The sequence below is a fragment of the Eptatretus burgeri genome, chromosome 1, assembly GCF_056783735.1.
Source record: "Eptatretus burgeri isolate ZD-2024b chromosome 1, Ebu_testis_v1, whole genome shotgun sequence".
Classification (NCBI taxonomy): domain Eukaryota; kingdom Metazoa; phylum Chordata; class Myxini; order Myxiniformes; family Myxinidae; genus Eptatretus; species Eptatretus burgeri.
The window spans coordinates 37,842,328-37,857,437 of record NC_140961.1 but is presented as its reverse complement, the minus strand read 5'-3'; the positions used below and the strand labels follow the sequence as shown (position 1 = coordinate 37,857,437).

General features: G+C 45.6%; 1 protein-coding gene across 3 annotated transcripts in view; it reads right to left on the bottom strand.

The window, feature by feature from the left end:
* Nucleotides 1-15,110, bottom strand: part of ARL13B (ARF like GTPase 13B) — a 116,147-nt gene that overhangs the window by 78,615 nt on the left and 22,422 nt on the right. The window lies entirely within an intron of this gene.

The window sequence follows — 15,110 nt, the reverse complement described above, 5'->3', positions numbered from 1 at the left end:
AGAGCTAATTAATAATTCCCAACATTCACAGGTGAGATACGAGTGGGTCTCTGGTTTTCATAAATATATAGATATATACATACATATATATATATATATATATATATATATATATATATATATATATATATATATATATATATATATATATATATTGTTACGGATTTCAGAATCCGGTCTGATGAATGCATCCACACATCCAGGTCCTTCGACAGTTATTTCCTTAAATGCATGTCCAGATTAGCCCCATTCCCATGTTTAGTGGGATTTTAAATGTGTTGCGTTGAGAAGGGTAAAAAAATAGATCCCCTCTCTTATGGGAATAAGATAGTATCGAGTGTATTATGAGGGAGTTAATCCTCGTTTTTCCTCGGAAGAGCCGGACCTGGGGCCACCGCTCACAATTAACTTCGTGGTAAGGTGGGTTGCTTTACAACCATGAACGCCAATCAGTTAACGAGTTCCAGTGTCCACTGTCTAATTTTGTCATTTAACTAGAGGTCACGTGGCTTCCTGAACAGGGAGCGCGCCCTCGGCGAAGCACCAATCTTATCTTGATTAGATCTTAATTATGGCGGCGGCCGAGCGTTTACTGCTGGTGCGTGCCGACTATGACAGGTCAATTAGTTTGGTAATTACTTCCCAGTCTATCTAGGTTCGGACAATGCTGGATCAATGGAAGGAAAGGACAAACACGGACAGGTTGAAATGTCAACAAGGAATTTATTCATAAGGAAAAAATAAATAAACAGAAGAACTTTTTATATCCTTGTTCTGAAAAAAAGAAATTCAAATCAATCAAAATAATCTCAAGCAAATAAAGATTTAAACAGGCATTGATAGAAAAACAGACAAAGAGCAGATGCTTATCATTATGCCTTACTTAACAATTAAACATGAGACAAGGGTACCCAGCAGATCATTCAGAGGGGAAGAAAGATCCAGTCTCGCTCACCAAGGTAGACGTCGTCGTGTGTCAAATCAAACATCCTGAAATGTGTGAGCATACGTTGGTCCGTTGCCAGCGCCCTGCCTTGCCATGCACCCACTCACAAGCAGGCTTGAACACCAATCGGCGTCACGTCGTCACCCCCAGGAACCAGGGACGCCAAGAATCAGGTATACCAAGAGCAAGTCTCGAGCAGAACCAGCATTAATGGTCCAAGCGTTACCCACCAAGGAGCCACAACCAACGGACAGCTGTAAGGAGCTGTGAGGCATTGTGAGGTGCTGTGAGGTGCTGTGAGGTTGTCACCAGCAATCAGAGCTGCAAGGCTGCAAGGCCGTCACCAACTGTCACAAACTCAACTGTCGCCAGCTCAACAACCGTCTGACTGGAACTGACTGGAGCTGAAAACAGCTGTCACCCAGCTGTCACAAAACTCTCAGAGCTGTAAGAGGCCGCAACCAGCTGTCGCCAACTGTCACAAAAAATGGTCCTCTCGTCCTTTTTTATCGGCGGCCAGTCTGGGCGGAGCCTCAAGCAGACTTCAGCCAAATCCACCTTGCCTATTGGAGCATCGTTGCACGTGATAAAACTGGCAATCTCACGATCATTGGAACAGCACTGTAACGGCGACTGGATGAATGGCAGAAAGCAGCCATTTGCCAGAATTACAGAGCGAAAACCTGAAGCACTCATAAAACGTCAACAACAACCATCCACAGAGCTGCCAAACGGGGCGTCAAACATCGATGGAAAAAGGTGGGTGAGGTAAATGATCCACAGCCGTATTTGACCATCAGAATAACTGCTCAAGAAAAGCCCACGGTGTGCTGAATCAAATGTCCAGTAAGTCCAGTGTGTAAATAAATTGTCTACCTCCAAGCCAATGTGTCCTGATGGGAAGGGGGTAAACGAGCCTCCGTCGGGCTAACGGCTATCTCACGTGCATGAATGTGTCTGTCGTAAAGAGAAAAAGGCCATCCCATAAGAAAGGGGATCTATTATTTACCCTTCTCAACGCATAAAAGCTAGAATCCCACTAGACATGAGGATGGGTCTATCCTGCACATGAATCGAAGGAAATAACTGTAAGAGGACCTAAATGCTTGTATGCATTAGTCAGATCGAATTCTGAAATCCATAACAACATATGTATATATATATATATATATATATATATATATATATATATATATATATATATATATATATATATATATATATATATATATATATATATATATATATATATATATATATATATATATATATATATATATATATATATATATATATATATATATATACAGTGGGGAGAACAAGTGTTTGATGCACTGCCGTTTTTGCAGGTTTTCCCACTTACAAAGCACGTAGAGGTCTGTAATTTTTATCATAGGTACACTTCAACAGTGAAAGACGGAATCTAAAACAAAAATCCTGAAAATCACATTGTATGATTTTTAAATAATTAATTTGCATTTTATTGCATGAAACAAGTATTTGATCACCGACCAACCAGGAAGAATTCCGGCTCTCACAGACCTGTTAGTTTTGTCTTTAAGAAACCCTCCCATTCTCCACTCATTACCTGTATTAACTGCACCTGTTTGAACTCGTTATCTGCATAAAAGACAGCTGTCCACACTCAATCAATCAGACTCCAACCTCTCCACAATGGGCAAGACCAGAGAGCTGTCGAAGGACATCAGGGACAAAATTGTAGACTTGCACAAGGCTGGGATGGGCTACAGGACAATAGGCAAGCAGCTTGGTGAGAATGCAACAACTGTTGGCGCAATTATTAGAAAATGGAAGCAGTTCAAGATAACAGTCAATCTCCCTCAGTCTGGGGCTCCATGCAAGATCTCACCTTGTGGAGCCTCAATGATCATGAGAAAGGTGAGGGATCAGCCCAGAACTACACGGCAGGACCTGGTCAATGATCTGAAGAGAGCTGGGACCACAGTATCAAAGAAAACCATAAGTAACACACTACGCCGTCATGGATTAAAATCCTGCAGCGTACGCAAGGTCCCTCTGCTCAAGCCAGCGCATGTCCAGGCCCGTCTGAAGTTTGCCAATGACCATCTGGATGATCCAGATGAGGAATGGGAGGTCATGTGGTCTGATGAGACCAAAATAGAGCTTTTTGGTTTAAACTCCACTCACCGTGTTTGGAGGAAGAAGGATGAGTACAACCCCAAGAACACCATCCCAACCATGAAGCATGGAGGTGGAAACATCATTCTTTGGGGATGCTTTTCTGCAAAGGGGACAGGACGACTGCACCGTATTGAGGGGAGGATGGATGGGGCCATGTATCGCGAGATCTTGGCCAACAACCTCCTTCCCTCAACAAGAGCATTGAAGATGGGGCATGGCTGGGTCTTCCAGCATGACAACGACCCGGAACACACAGCCAGGGCAACTAAGGAATGGCTCCGTAAGAAGCATCTCAAGGTCCTGGAGTGGCCTAGCCAGTCTCCAGACCTGAACCCAATAGAAAATCTTTGGAGGGAGCTGAAAGTCTGTGTTGCCCAGCGACAGCCCCCGAAACCTGAAGGATCTGGAGAAGATCTATATGGAGGAGTGGGCCAAAATCCCTGCTGCAGTCTGTGCAAACCTGGTTAAGAACTACAGGAAACGTCTGATCTCTGTAATTGCAAACAAAGGTTTCTGTACCAAACATTAAGTTCTGTTTTTCTGATGTATCAAACTTATTTCATGCAAATTAATTATTTAAAAAATCATACAATGTGATTTTCAGGATTTTTGTTTTAGATTCCGTCTTTCATAGTTGAAGTGTACCTATGATAAAAATTACAGACCTCTACGTGCTTTGGAAGTGGGAAAACCTGCAAAATCGGCAGTGTATCAAATACTTGTTCATATATATATATATATATATATATATATATATATATATATATATATATATATATATATATATATATATATATATATATATATATATATATATATATAGATATGTTTTCAATCAAAGTGGTCAACATTATCTATTATTCAAACAAAAGGAAAATAAAGAACAGCAAACCAAGAAATTACACAAAGTAGTAATTTGCGAATCTTTAAACGAATATGAAAGGGCATCCTGTTGAAAAATTGGTAGTAGTACTGTACTATATGTAATTTATTGGTTGGCTATGCTTTTTTTCTTCTTGGAATAATTAGAATGTTTGAAAAAAATTGAGTTTTTCATATTTAAACACAATTACTATGGCAGTGATGACATGCTGTGCTGGATCCTGTATATCTGATGTTGTGCTCAAGTCGTATCATTTTGGTTTGGAATAATGGTGATTTTTGTTAATGGATATAATAATTTTGGAAGGGTAATTTATTCATCGTGAATACAGTAATTTAGACATATTTGGAATGGAATACAATGTGCATATGGTAGCATGAAACTTAAAACACAAACACACACACACACACACACACACACACACACACACACACACACACACACACACACACACACACACACACACACACACACACACACACACACACACACACACACACACAGTGACTGGGGTGCTATCTATAAGCCAAGGGTGAGGACAAGACATGGTCTGATTGGCTAATGACCCAGCAATAGACATGTAGGCCCAGGACAGTCAAACTGATTTGTTGATTGTTGAGGCGTAGTCATAAGGAGGGGTTGTATCTTGGGACAGAGGTTCAAAGCCACAGCCAAAGAATGTTTTGAGCAAAAGCCTGGAGGATAGAGAACGTTGTCGTCATGCCAATGTAGAGCCTTGGCGAGAAACCAACATTTGATCAAAGCCCAACAGAGAGTAAAATGGTCGAGTTCATGCAGTTGTGGAGTAGAACAAGTCTCGGATTAGCTATGGAGGAACAGCTATGACTCGGATTTTTATATTTATAATTACAGCAATAGCATCCAAGCTGATCCAGCAAGAATGGCCAATGGTTCTACCCAAGACGGCAACAAAGCATTTATATATTAAGCTTCCAGACAAGCTTGTTTCTTGGAATTACATCACATAAATTCCTTACTTTTCTTAACATATTGTTACGATTGTGGAAATTCACAGAACACCATTCAGGTTTCCCAGAGATCAGTTATGTCGATAAGTGTGTGTTCAGGTTAGATTTCCCCACCGATGTCTAAAGGGCAATTATTCGTGTAACCGGGCTGTGATCTTTGAGGTAGTATTATTATTTTGCTATCTTTATTTTGGAACAACCACCTTCTCCAAAACGCCAACCACACCACTACTTCAACAACCACAACCGCATCTCCTCACCACCTTCTCCAAAATTCCAACCACACCACTACTTCAACAACTACAACCGCATCTCAACAACCACAACCACAACCACCTTCTCCACAACCACCTTCTCCACAACCAACATCCCCACAGACAACGGCCTCCCCAACGAATAACATCTCCGCCAACCAACGCGATTAATTCTCAACAAATAAAGAAAACGAAAGAAACGGTAAAAACGAACCCGATTCACCGAAGAAAAACAACACTTCTTGAAATTTTCCCTCAGAACTGGTAAACAGAAGTGACGGTTAAAAGTATGTACCGTACAAGATCAACCAGAACTCTGCTGGAATTTTCCCCCGCGCGCCGGGAAGGGAGGGCGAAGCTCCGTGGCGATAAAAAGGGCGCGTTGAGACGCCGACGAGCAGTTGAGTTGAGGTGGGGAGAGGAGACGCCAACCAGCAGTGGAGGAGAGGAGTCGCCAGCAGTTGAGTTGAGGTGGGGAGAGGAGTCACCAGCAGTTGAGTTGAGTACAAGTGGAGCTCTGGAGACGAGTTGAGTTGAGTTGGGGAGAGGAGTCGCCAGCAGTTGAGTCTGGAGTCGGAGAAAGCAGTGAGGAGGGAGTTGGCAGCTGGCAGTTAGCGAGTGAGTGAGAGAGTCTCTCTCCTTGCTCTCTCTCTCTCTCCTTGGTCGACGGAGGCGCCAGTGGAGTCGAGAGTGGAGTCAGGAGCTGGTGGAGTCCAGCCGGGTAGTGACGAAACATTGAGGGTCGCCCAGCGAGTCACCACAAGGGTGGCAGGTAACCAGCACGGTCTCACGGAGCTCCTTCGGTCTCCAAAGCTCCGCGAACATTAAAGGCCTACGGGTCCTGTTCTGCCCTTTCCTTTCCTGGGGTTTTCTTTGTATGAAAGTTGTGGCACCGTGTCCGCTAAGTAGAATTGTGGTTAAGTGATTGTGTACATAATAAATAGATAAGGCTGTCGGTCTTTGTTTGCTCGTGTCTTGTCCCTACCCCCATTCATTGCATACGTGCTTGTATATCTGCATTGCTTCATTGACTGCATACGTGTAACAAATAAATGTCCTTGTTTGAATGTCACCTGCTCGTTGCGTCCCCTTCTTCCATCGAGATGCCATACTTGTGTTCGGAATAAATAGCTGGCTTTTAATAGCCGAGAAAGTAATCGGATCTGACGGGGCTTGGCGATATACAACCGCTCGGCAAATCGCAAACGGCGTGAGCTGCGTACAGCGGCTCGTATCCGTACGGGTCCCGTCGAGGTGTAAATCCCCGGCATTTCTGTCTGCGCGCATACTTAGGTAAATCAACAATTCGGCGATCGGAACCTGTCACGCATGGACAGAAGAGTTAGCCGATTTACAGTGTGGTTAAAAACACACCCGTAGCTGGATTTCGGCGTTGATCCGAAAGCTGCGACTAGGATTGCCCGTTCGGTGGGCGCGCGGCCGCGATTTGTTAAAAGCGGTGGCCCGCACGCTGGCGTGGTGGAGATCCACAACAATATTAATGATAGAATACAGATCGATGTTTGCTTTCACGAGGTGTGTGCGTAAAGTGCATTTGGTGGAAAATGGTAACACAAAAGGAGATGCCATTATTTTTAATGATGTGTAACGTCAACACACAGAGGAGGCCAGATAGACACTTCTGCCATTTCACAGCTTCATCACCACAAAAGCATGCACTTTGGAAATGTATAATGATGAAATGTGGGACATGATGATGATATTTCCTGTAGCCATCCGTTGGGCCTCCGAGGATCCTTCCCCTCTGGGTGGGCTGAGCTCGAAGCTTGAACGTCCAAGGAGGTAAAATATCGACGCTCATCTTGTGAGACCTCTTTATTTTGTATGAAAAATCCATCATCATGGAACAGCGAGAATACAGAGGGCAAAAAAGCAATGTACGAGGGTGTGTTGAAAAGTAACCCCTCCTATTCTCTTTCTTCAAAACAGGAAAATGTATTCAAATTAAATAAAGTACAGTTTGCACTTTAGTTCTTCCCACCACTGGATGCAAAGTTTCATGATTCTGACACGAGATGTCTCAGTGCTATGTTAATCAAGATGGCAGAGGGCAGTACGGCATTGTCAGTGCTGTTGCGTGTGAAGCACTGGAGATGAGACTTGGGTGCACCATTACAATCCTGAGACTAAGAGACTGTCAGTGGAGTACCGCCACAAGGGATCACCAGCCCCGACTTGGCTCTGTCAGATTTTCATCTCTTCCCAAACATCAGGAACACCTTCCTGGAGAACATTTTTCTTTCGATGATAACCAACGCTTCACAGCGGCCATGACAAGTCAACAGGATGCAGTTCTATTCTGACAGCATCACAAAACTATTTGAACATTGCAGAGATGTGTGGACCACAGTGGTGATTGTTGAGAAATAAATCTGCATGATGGCAGAATAAAGACTGATGTTAGTACCTGTCTGTTTCATTCAAATATCTTAACTTGTTTTGGACAAAAATAATGGGATGTGTGTCAGGTCAGGTCAGGTTCGATCTGTGACCTGCTACAGGTACCATGTAAACCTGTACTAACCTGTTCCATGGTCGGGTTGTTGGCGACTAAACCGTCTCCCCCACCAGGTTTTCTGATGAGGAGGGTGTTTGGATATGGACACCCAGCAGGATTAAAAACAAAACCTGTCAAAGGGCGGAGGAGCACCTTGTGAGCCAACGGCCATCCACATCTAGTGCCCAACTGTGTCTGCGGACGTCCTCCTGCAGTTGGGTTACTTTTTATTAGGAGGTTGGTGGCAGGATTTGCACACCGGCCACCATAAAACCCTTCATTCCGCAAAACGCAAAAACGCAAAAAAATCTGAAAACCCACTCCGTGGGAGTACCTCCTGTGCAGCTTCCCTTCGCAGGGCAGCTCACCGGATGACGGGATTGGGGCAAAGCCTTCGGGACCCCCAATCTTTGATGATAGGAGGGAAACCACGGGGTAACATCCCTGGGTCAGATTGCGGGAGAGTGTGTCGGAGTGGTGCTGAGGTGTCGTTAGTCCAAGAGCATTAGGGTTTAACCTGGACATTTTTGGTAACAAGCTGATTTTTTTCAGGAAAGGTCCAGGAATGTGTGTGAAATAACATACTAAAAGTCCTCATGAATCCTCCTTGAGCGTTTTCCGCAATCCAAGATGGCGTCCAAAATGGCCGCCATTTCATGTTTTTCTCTTAACTTTGCAAGTAGGTTTCCCCAAAACGCACTTTAGATGTCTAAATATATGTTTTGAAGTACAAGGAACTCAGTTACTTCTTCCTCCTCAAAAGTTTCAGATGAATCTTTACCTTACGCATGCACACACCTAGTTGCATCAGTCATTGTCTTCATCGTCGGATGCTGTATCTTCAATGTTGATGTCCTCTGAAGTTGGGGTAATATCATCGTCGGCATCTATAAGAGTTGGTGCTGTATTGTTGCAATTGAGACCACTGCATTTACTGCACATTGAGGTACAAAAGAGCCCAAGTTTCTTGCAGCTACATGTCATGCTTCTGCAACCATCTGGTTTACACCCACATGCCACCATGTTCAGCAAAGTGTCGGGTGCAACAGCAATGTCTGTTTCTACCGGGGTAAGAGTCCCGTCTTGAAATAAGCCAGCCCCATTCTGTTGGAGATATGAGTTACCCATCCATTCCTGGACGGTAAGATAGGCGCGATATGAATGTTGCTTTGCTGCAGCACTAGTTGGAGGTAGACTTTCTAGCTGAAAGGATGAACTCAGGGAACTGCGACCGATTGCCCGTTTGTATGCGATGTGGCACGGTAGTCATCAAGAGATTCAAAACTGCTGGCTCCATAAAGCTTAAGAATGAAGCCTTCCCCAGCTTTTTCCACCTCGTCATGGGTGCTTCCACTGTTTGTGAAGGTATCCAGCAAGTCGTAGTCCCGCTTCTTGTGCACCATGTTGAAAGCTTTACGCTTGCCCTGACGATAGATCGCAGAGACCGTGTCACATCCCGTCACAGCATGAAGAAACATCAAGTGATTTCTTGTGTCCCCTATGGCATGCTGAATCTCATGAATGTTGAAGACCGTGACAGGATTACTGCGGCATAGCATGTACACATCTGTGGAAGAGGTTGCCTGAGCAACTAGCATTACCAGTAAGTCTGTGTCCGTACCAACGACAGCAACTGGCACATGTTCTGACTCTGCCAGTGCTAGTGCTGTGGAGACAATCAGGGTGTCGGCGTCTGCTTCTGCCTGGACTTTTGGAAGAACTCAAGAGGTCTTATTGGTACTTGCGTGCTTCAGCATCTCTTAAGATGTATTCTAATGAGTTCCTCATACTTCAAAACATATATGTAGACATTTAAAGTGTGTTTTGGGGAAACCTGCTTGCAAAGTTATGAGAAAAACAGAAGAGGCGGCCATTTTGGACGCCATCTTGGATTGCGGAAAACACTCAAGGAGGATTTATGAGGACTTTTAGAATGTTATTCTAGACATATTCCTGGACCTATCCTGAAAAAATCAGCTTGTTACCAAAAATGTCCAGGTTAGGGCCTATTTTGACCTAATGCTCTTGGACTACGTCCAGCAAACGGCAGTCTCCTTGGGTTAACCTGAGGCAGTCCCTTCGGGTGGGTGCCTGGAATGTCCTATCCCTAAGAGAGGATGATCACCTGTCTCTGTTATCATCTGAGCTCAAGCGTTTGGACATCGGGATTGCAGCTCTCTCTGAGGTTCGGAGACTGGATTGCGGCGAGATAATGGTGGGTGGTTACACCTACTATTGGTCTGGTCGCTCTGATGGTTACCATACCCAAGGAGTTGCTGTAGCCGTGTCCAATAAGCTGACCCCAATGATAATTGAGGTAACACCGGTCAACGAGCGTATTATGAGATTAAGGATTCGTCACTCCTTAGGTGTCATTTCCCTGGTCTCTGTTTATGCTCCGACTGAGGCGAGTGATCTCACCGTGAAGGATGCATTCTACGCCACGCTCGAGTTTGTGGTTGATCAGTGCCCCAGACGAGATACACTTCTTGTCTTGGGGGATTTCAATGCATCGACTGGAACTGACAGGGATGGTTATGAGACATGTGTTGGTCCCCATGGTTCAGGAACGATGAACCAGAATAGCACTAAGTTCCTTGACTTTGCAAGAAGTAATGGACTTAGGGTGGCTGGTTCATGGTTTCAGCGCCCACAAGCTCATCGCTGGACTTGGTATTCCAACGCTGGCGGTGTGGCAAAGGAGATTGAGCATGTCCTCGTTGACGGTCATTGGAGGATGATCCAGAACTGCAGGGTCTACCGGAGTGCTCAGTTCCTCAATACTGACCACAGGCTTGTTGTAGCAACTCTAAAGCTGCACCTTAAATCCTGGAGAATGCTACCATCCCAGCCCAGGCTGGATGTTGGCAAGCTCAGGGATGAGAGAGTAGCTGAGGAGTTTGCGAACAGGCTGAGTGGACACTTGGGGGGTCTGGGTGCTTTGGGGGGTCCTGAAGAGTTGTGGAGCGCCTTCAAGACCACCGTCCTTGATGTTGCCGGTGGATGCCTTGGAGCTCACCGCAGAGCAAAGAAGAATTTTGTCTCTCAAGGGACACTGGATACCATTGACCAGAGTCGCAGGGCCAGGCTGAATGGCAGAGCTGAGCTGTTCAGGGAGCTGAGGCGTAAAACTGTACGTGCACTGAGGGTGGACAAGGAGGCCTTTGTGCGAGGAATCTGTGAGGGGGTAGAGCATCACCTGTGGACAAGTGATTCTCGTCCTGCTTACAGGGGAATTCGCGCATTACGTTCATCCAAGCCCATCCCTCGGAGCACTGCAGTTCGAGCAGAGAGTGGTAGGCTCTTGACAGAGGAGTCTGAAGTGAAGGCCAGCTGGGCCGGTTACTTTGAGCGTTTGTACGAGGCTGATCCCCCAGCTGTCGAGTTGGGCGTCAAGGGTGTTACAATCCCTGTTGCTGACCCTCGAATCAACTGTCGTCCACCTTCGCTTGTGGAAACAAGGGCTGCGGTGAACCAGTTGAAACGGGGCAAAGCTCCAGGGATCTGTGGCATCCATGCTGAACTTCTCAAGGCTGGTGGAAATGCTGCACTCGTGTCGTTGCATGCAGTTTTGTGCTCTGCCTGGAACACAGGCATCATCCCAACTGACTGGAAGAGGGGCCTTGTTGTCCCTCTCTGGAAAGGGAAGGGTGATCGCCAAGACTGCAACAACTACCGAGGGGTGATGCTGCTCTCAGTGCCGGGCAAGGTCTTTGCTCGGATAATTCTTGATAGGGTTCGCCACCATCTGCTTGAGCACCAGCGTCCAGAGCAGTCAGGCTTTACACCAAAGAGGTCAAGGATTGACCGTATCCTTGCCCTTCATGTCCTCACCGAATGCAGACGAGAGTTTCGGCAGGGGCTGCTTGCAGCCTATGTTGATCTCTGTAAAGCGTTCGATTCAGTGAATCGGGATGTCCTCTGGAGGATTCTTGGTCTTCGTGGGGTTCCACCAAAACTGATCGATCCGATGTCTGAACTCTACTCTGGTACTGAGAGTGCTGTGAAGTGTGGTGGTACCATCTCTGACTTATTTCCAGTTGTTACTGGAGTTCGTCAGGGGTGTGTACTGGCCCCCACACTTTTCAGCACTTGTATGGACTGGATTTTAGGGAGGATGTCGGAGAGATCAAGCTGCGGTGCATCGTTTGGGAATGTCAAGATCTCGGACCTTGATTTTGCAGATGATGCAGTCATCTTTGCGGAGAATTTAGATATCCTTTTGGGGACCCTCGAGGTGCTGAAAGAGGAGTCGGAGCCGCTGGGATTACGGGTTTCTTGGGTCAAAACTAAGATCCAGGCTTTCGGTGACATCTTGGATGCTGCTCTCCTGTCTGTGTCTGTTTGTGGTGAGGATGTTGAGGTCATGGAGAGATTCACTTACCTTGGCAGTGATATTCATGTCTCTGCTGGCTGTGAGTCAGAGGTCAATCGACGTCTGGGTCGGGCCTGGGGAGTCATGGATTCACTGGATCATGGGGTGTGGCGCTGCCGGTACCTGTGCGGGAGGACGAAAGTCCGAGTCTTCGGGTCCTTGGTACTTCCAGTCTTGCTCTATGGATGCGAGACTTGGACTCTGACCAAGGATCTGAGATGGAGACTTAATTCCTTTGGTACCAGGTCTCTTCGGAGAATCCTTGGCTATCGCTGGTCGGATTTTGTGTCCAACGAGCGGTTGCTGAGAGAGACTCAGATGAGATTTGTTACCTGCATAGTCCGTGAGCGTCAGTTGCGGCTGTATGGACATGTGGCTCGTTTTCCTGACGCTGATCCTGCTCACCAGATTCTCTCAGCGAGGGAGTCTCATGAGTGGAGGAGGCCAGTGGGCCGACCACATGCCTCGTGGTTGCAGCAGGTTGACCATCATCTCAAGGAGATGGGGATGGGCCTGGCATCTGCCTGGGGGATGGCCAGACGGAGGCCCCTGGAGTACCGGCGGAAAGTGGACGCAGCGACGCGCTGTTCTGGCACATGCTCCCATACCTGACCTGACCTTCGTACTCAGTGCGGTAGCAGAGGAGATGCAAGAAGCAAGGGGATGAGGAGAGAGACGAGAAAAAAAAACCTATAAAAAAAGCGGGTTGGATTAACTGGGCCTAAAATGCTGTATTGGGGCATTCTAGCCTCCACTGGCAGAAGAGAGGTCGGGATTCAATTGACAGCAACACATTGCGAGTTGAGGAATTCAGAAATCTGGGTAGGATGGCAGCCTTGTATGTTGGAAAAAAACAAGCATGGTAATCATGGAGGGATATCAGACTATTGAATGCTCGAGATACATCCAGGGATGCAGTCCTGACCCTTTGCTAGAGATTTTGGGCCTCCAATGATTGCTGAGAGAGAAACAGCAGCATGTCCATCATATCATGGCTGGGAATCCAAATTGCTGGTGACAGATCAGGTTGTTTGAAAAGAGGAAAGACGACGTTGGCAGCGATGATGGATTCCATGACTTTGCATGCAATTGTGGGTAAGCCTACCGGCCTATCATTGAGAGAATCTGTTTATGCGTCCTTCTTATGAATGGGAGTAATAAGAGTTCACATGAATGCGGACAGGAGGTGGCCAAAGGAGAAGGATAGAATGAAGAGAGCGGACAGAGAAGCAACAGCCACAGAGTAGGAATTGAGAACATGGTCACTATCACCCTCTGGGCTCATCATTGATGAGGACAGAACTTTCTCTATCTTCTCGGGCATGAAAGACACAGTGTCAGGACGTTAATGGTTATGACGGAGTAAGGTGGAGAAAGAATATGATAGGTTGAGTGCATGAGATTGTAAGGCAGACACCGAGAAGAGATTCTGCCTTACCTCAAACATCGGTGCCACCAAGACATTATGGGAGGAGACTAGCTAGATAGTTTGGCCATGTGGTTATAGCATGGTGTTTTCTAACTTGCTGAAGGATGGACGCACTTGTTGTGTGCGCTTTGTTACCTCTGCCGCCGAAGGTGGACGGAGGTTATGTTTTCACCCCTGTTTGTTTGTTAATATCAAAAAGCAGGATATATCAAAAAGTTATGCACAGATTTGGACGAAACGTGCAGGACAGGTTGGGTGTGCGTCAAAGACAAATTGATTCGATTTTAGTGAGGATCCGGATACTGAATTTATCAAGTGATTCTTCTCAATGGAGAGATAGCCAAAAACGATATATATCACAATATCTCAAAAAACGTTCTGGACGGATTACGACAAAACTGGACGAATTTGGTAGGTGACAAGAACAAGCTGATTGGATTTTGGTTCAGGCCCAGTTGCAGATCCAGCCCATCAGTGAGATACAAAACGTAAACTGTTCAGCCTGGTGGAGGTATATGCTCCACCAAGTGCCGTTCTAGTTCCCTGCTGTTGTTAGGCTTTTAAAAAGGGTCGATTCCATTGACTCCATCTCCACCACTAGCCAATAAATTTGCTCCTGCCTTTCAGGTTAAGATAACAGGTATTCATCATTGATTTAACAAATATGCGCTGGATCGAACACTTTCTTCCTCAACATCTACAATTTCCTTCTAATTTTAAAAATCACCGGTTATCTGTCAGTCAAGATTTTGTCTGGTCAATCATTGGTAATTTTAAGAAAACAACTTCTTTATTAGATACTAGCAGGGGTACCTGGTGTTGCTCGGTCTATTTTTTGTGAGGGTCTAAAACACTTTCCCACACCAACTAAGGAATGGGGTTGGGAATCATTCAATATTACTTTTCACATAGAGTGCTTGAAGAAAGTCTACCTCCCCTTCAAAATTTTCACCTTTTGTTGCCTTATAGACTGGAATTAAAATGCATTAAATTAAATCGGACTTTTCACAACTCTATTTGCATTTTGTAAACCACAACTTCCAATTGAAAAACAAATTCTACAAATTTCAGATAATTAATTAAAAATACAAAAACTAGAATATCTCGGTTGTAAAAGTGTCCACCCTCCTTACACAGTAATAGCAATTGTAAGCGAGAAGGGCACTCGGTAGAGCGCATACCTCCGCCACGCAATGCCTGATCCATGAGAATATATCGGGCCCAAAACATTTTTAAAATATCATGTTATATATTGTCGGGGGTGAGAAGACCATGAGAGGGGAAGCGACCTCGGGTTCCCACCAGACTCTCCGGAATTGCAGGCCATCGCACACGAATAACTCCGCGACGCGGTGAGTCGCTAATCGACCATGAACGACAACAACTCAACAATGTGACTTAGGGTCCTCCGTATAATGAATACCGGTTATCTAATGGTCACGTGAACCAATTACCGGGGGGACAGACCCTCGGTACGCCTTGTTCAAACCGGATCACCTTACCGGATCAGATGCAGCTGAGCGTAACTACCCAAGGATGTACCGGCTAGAAAA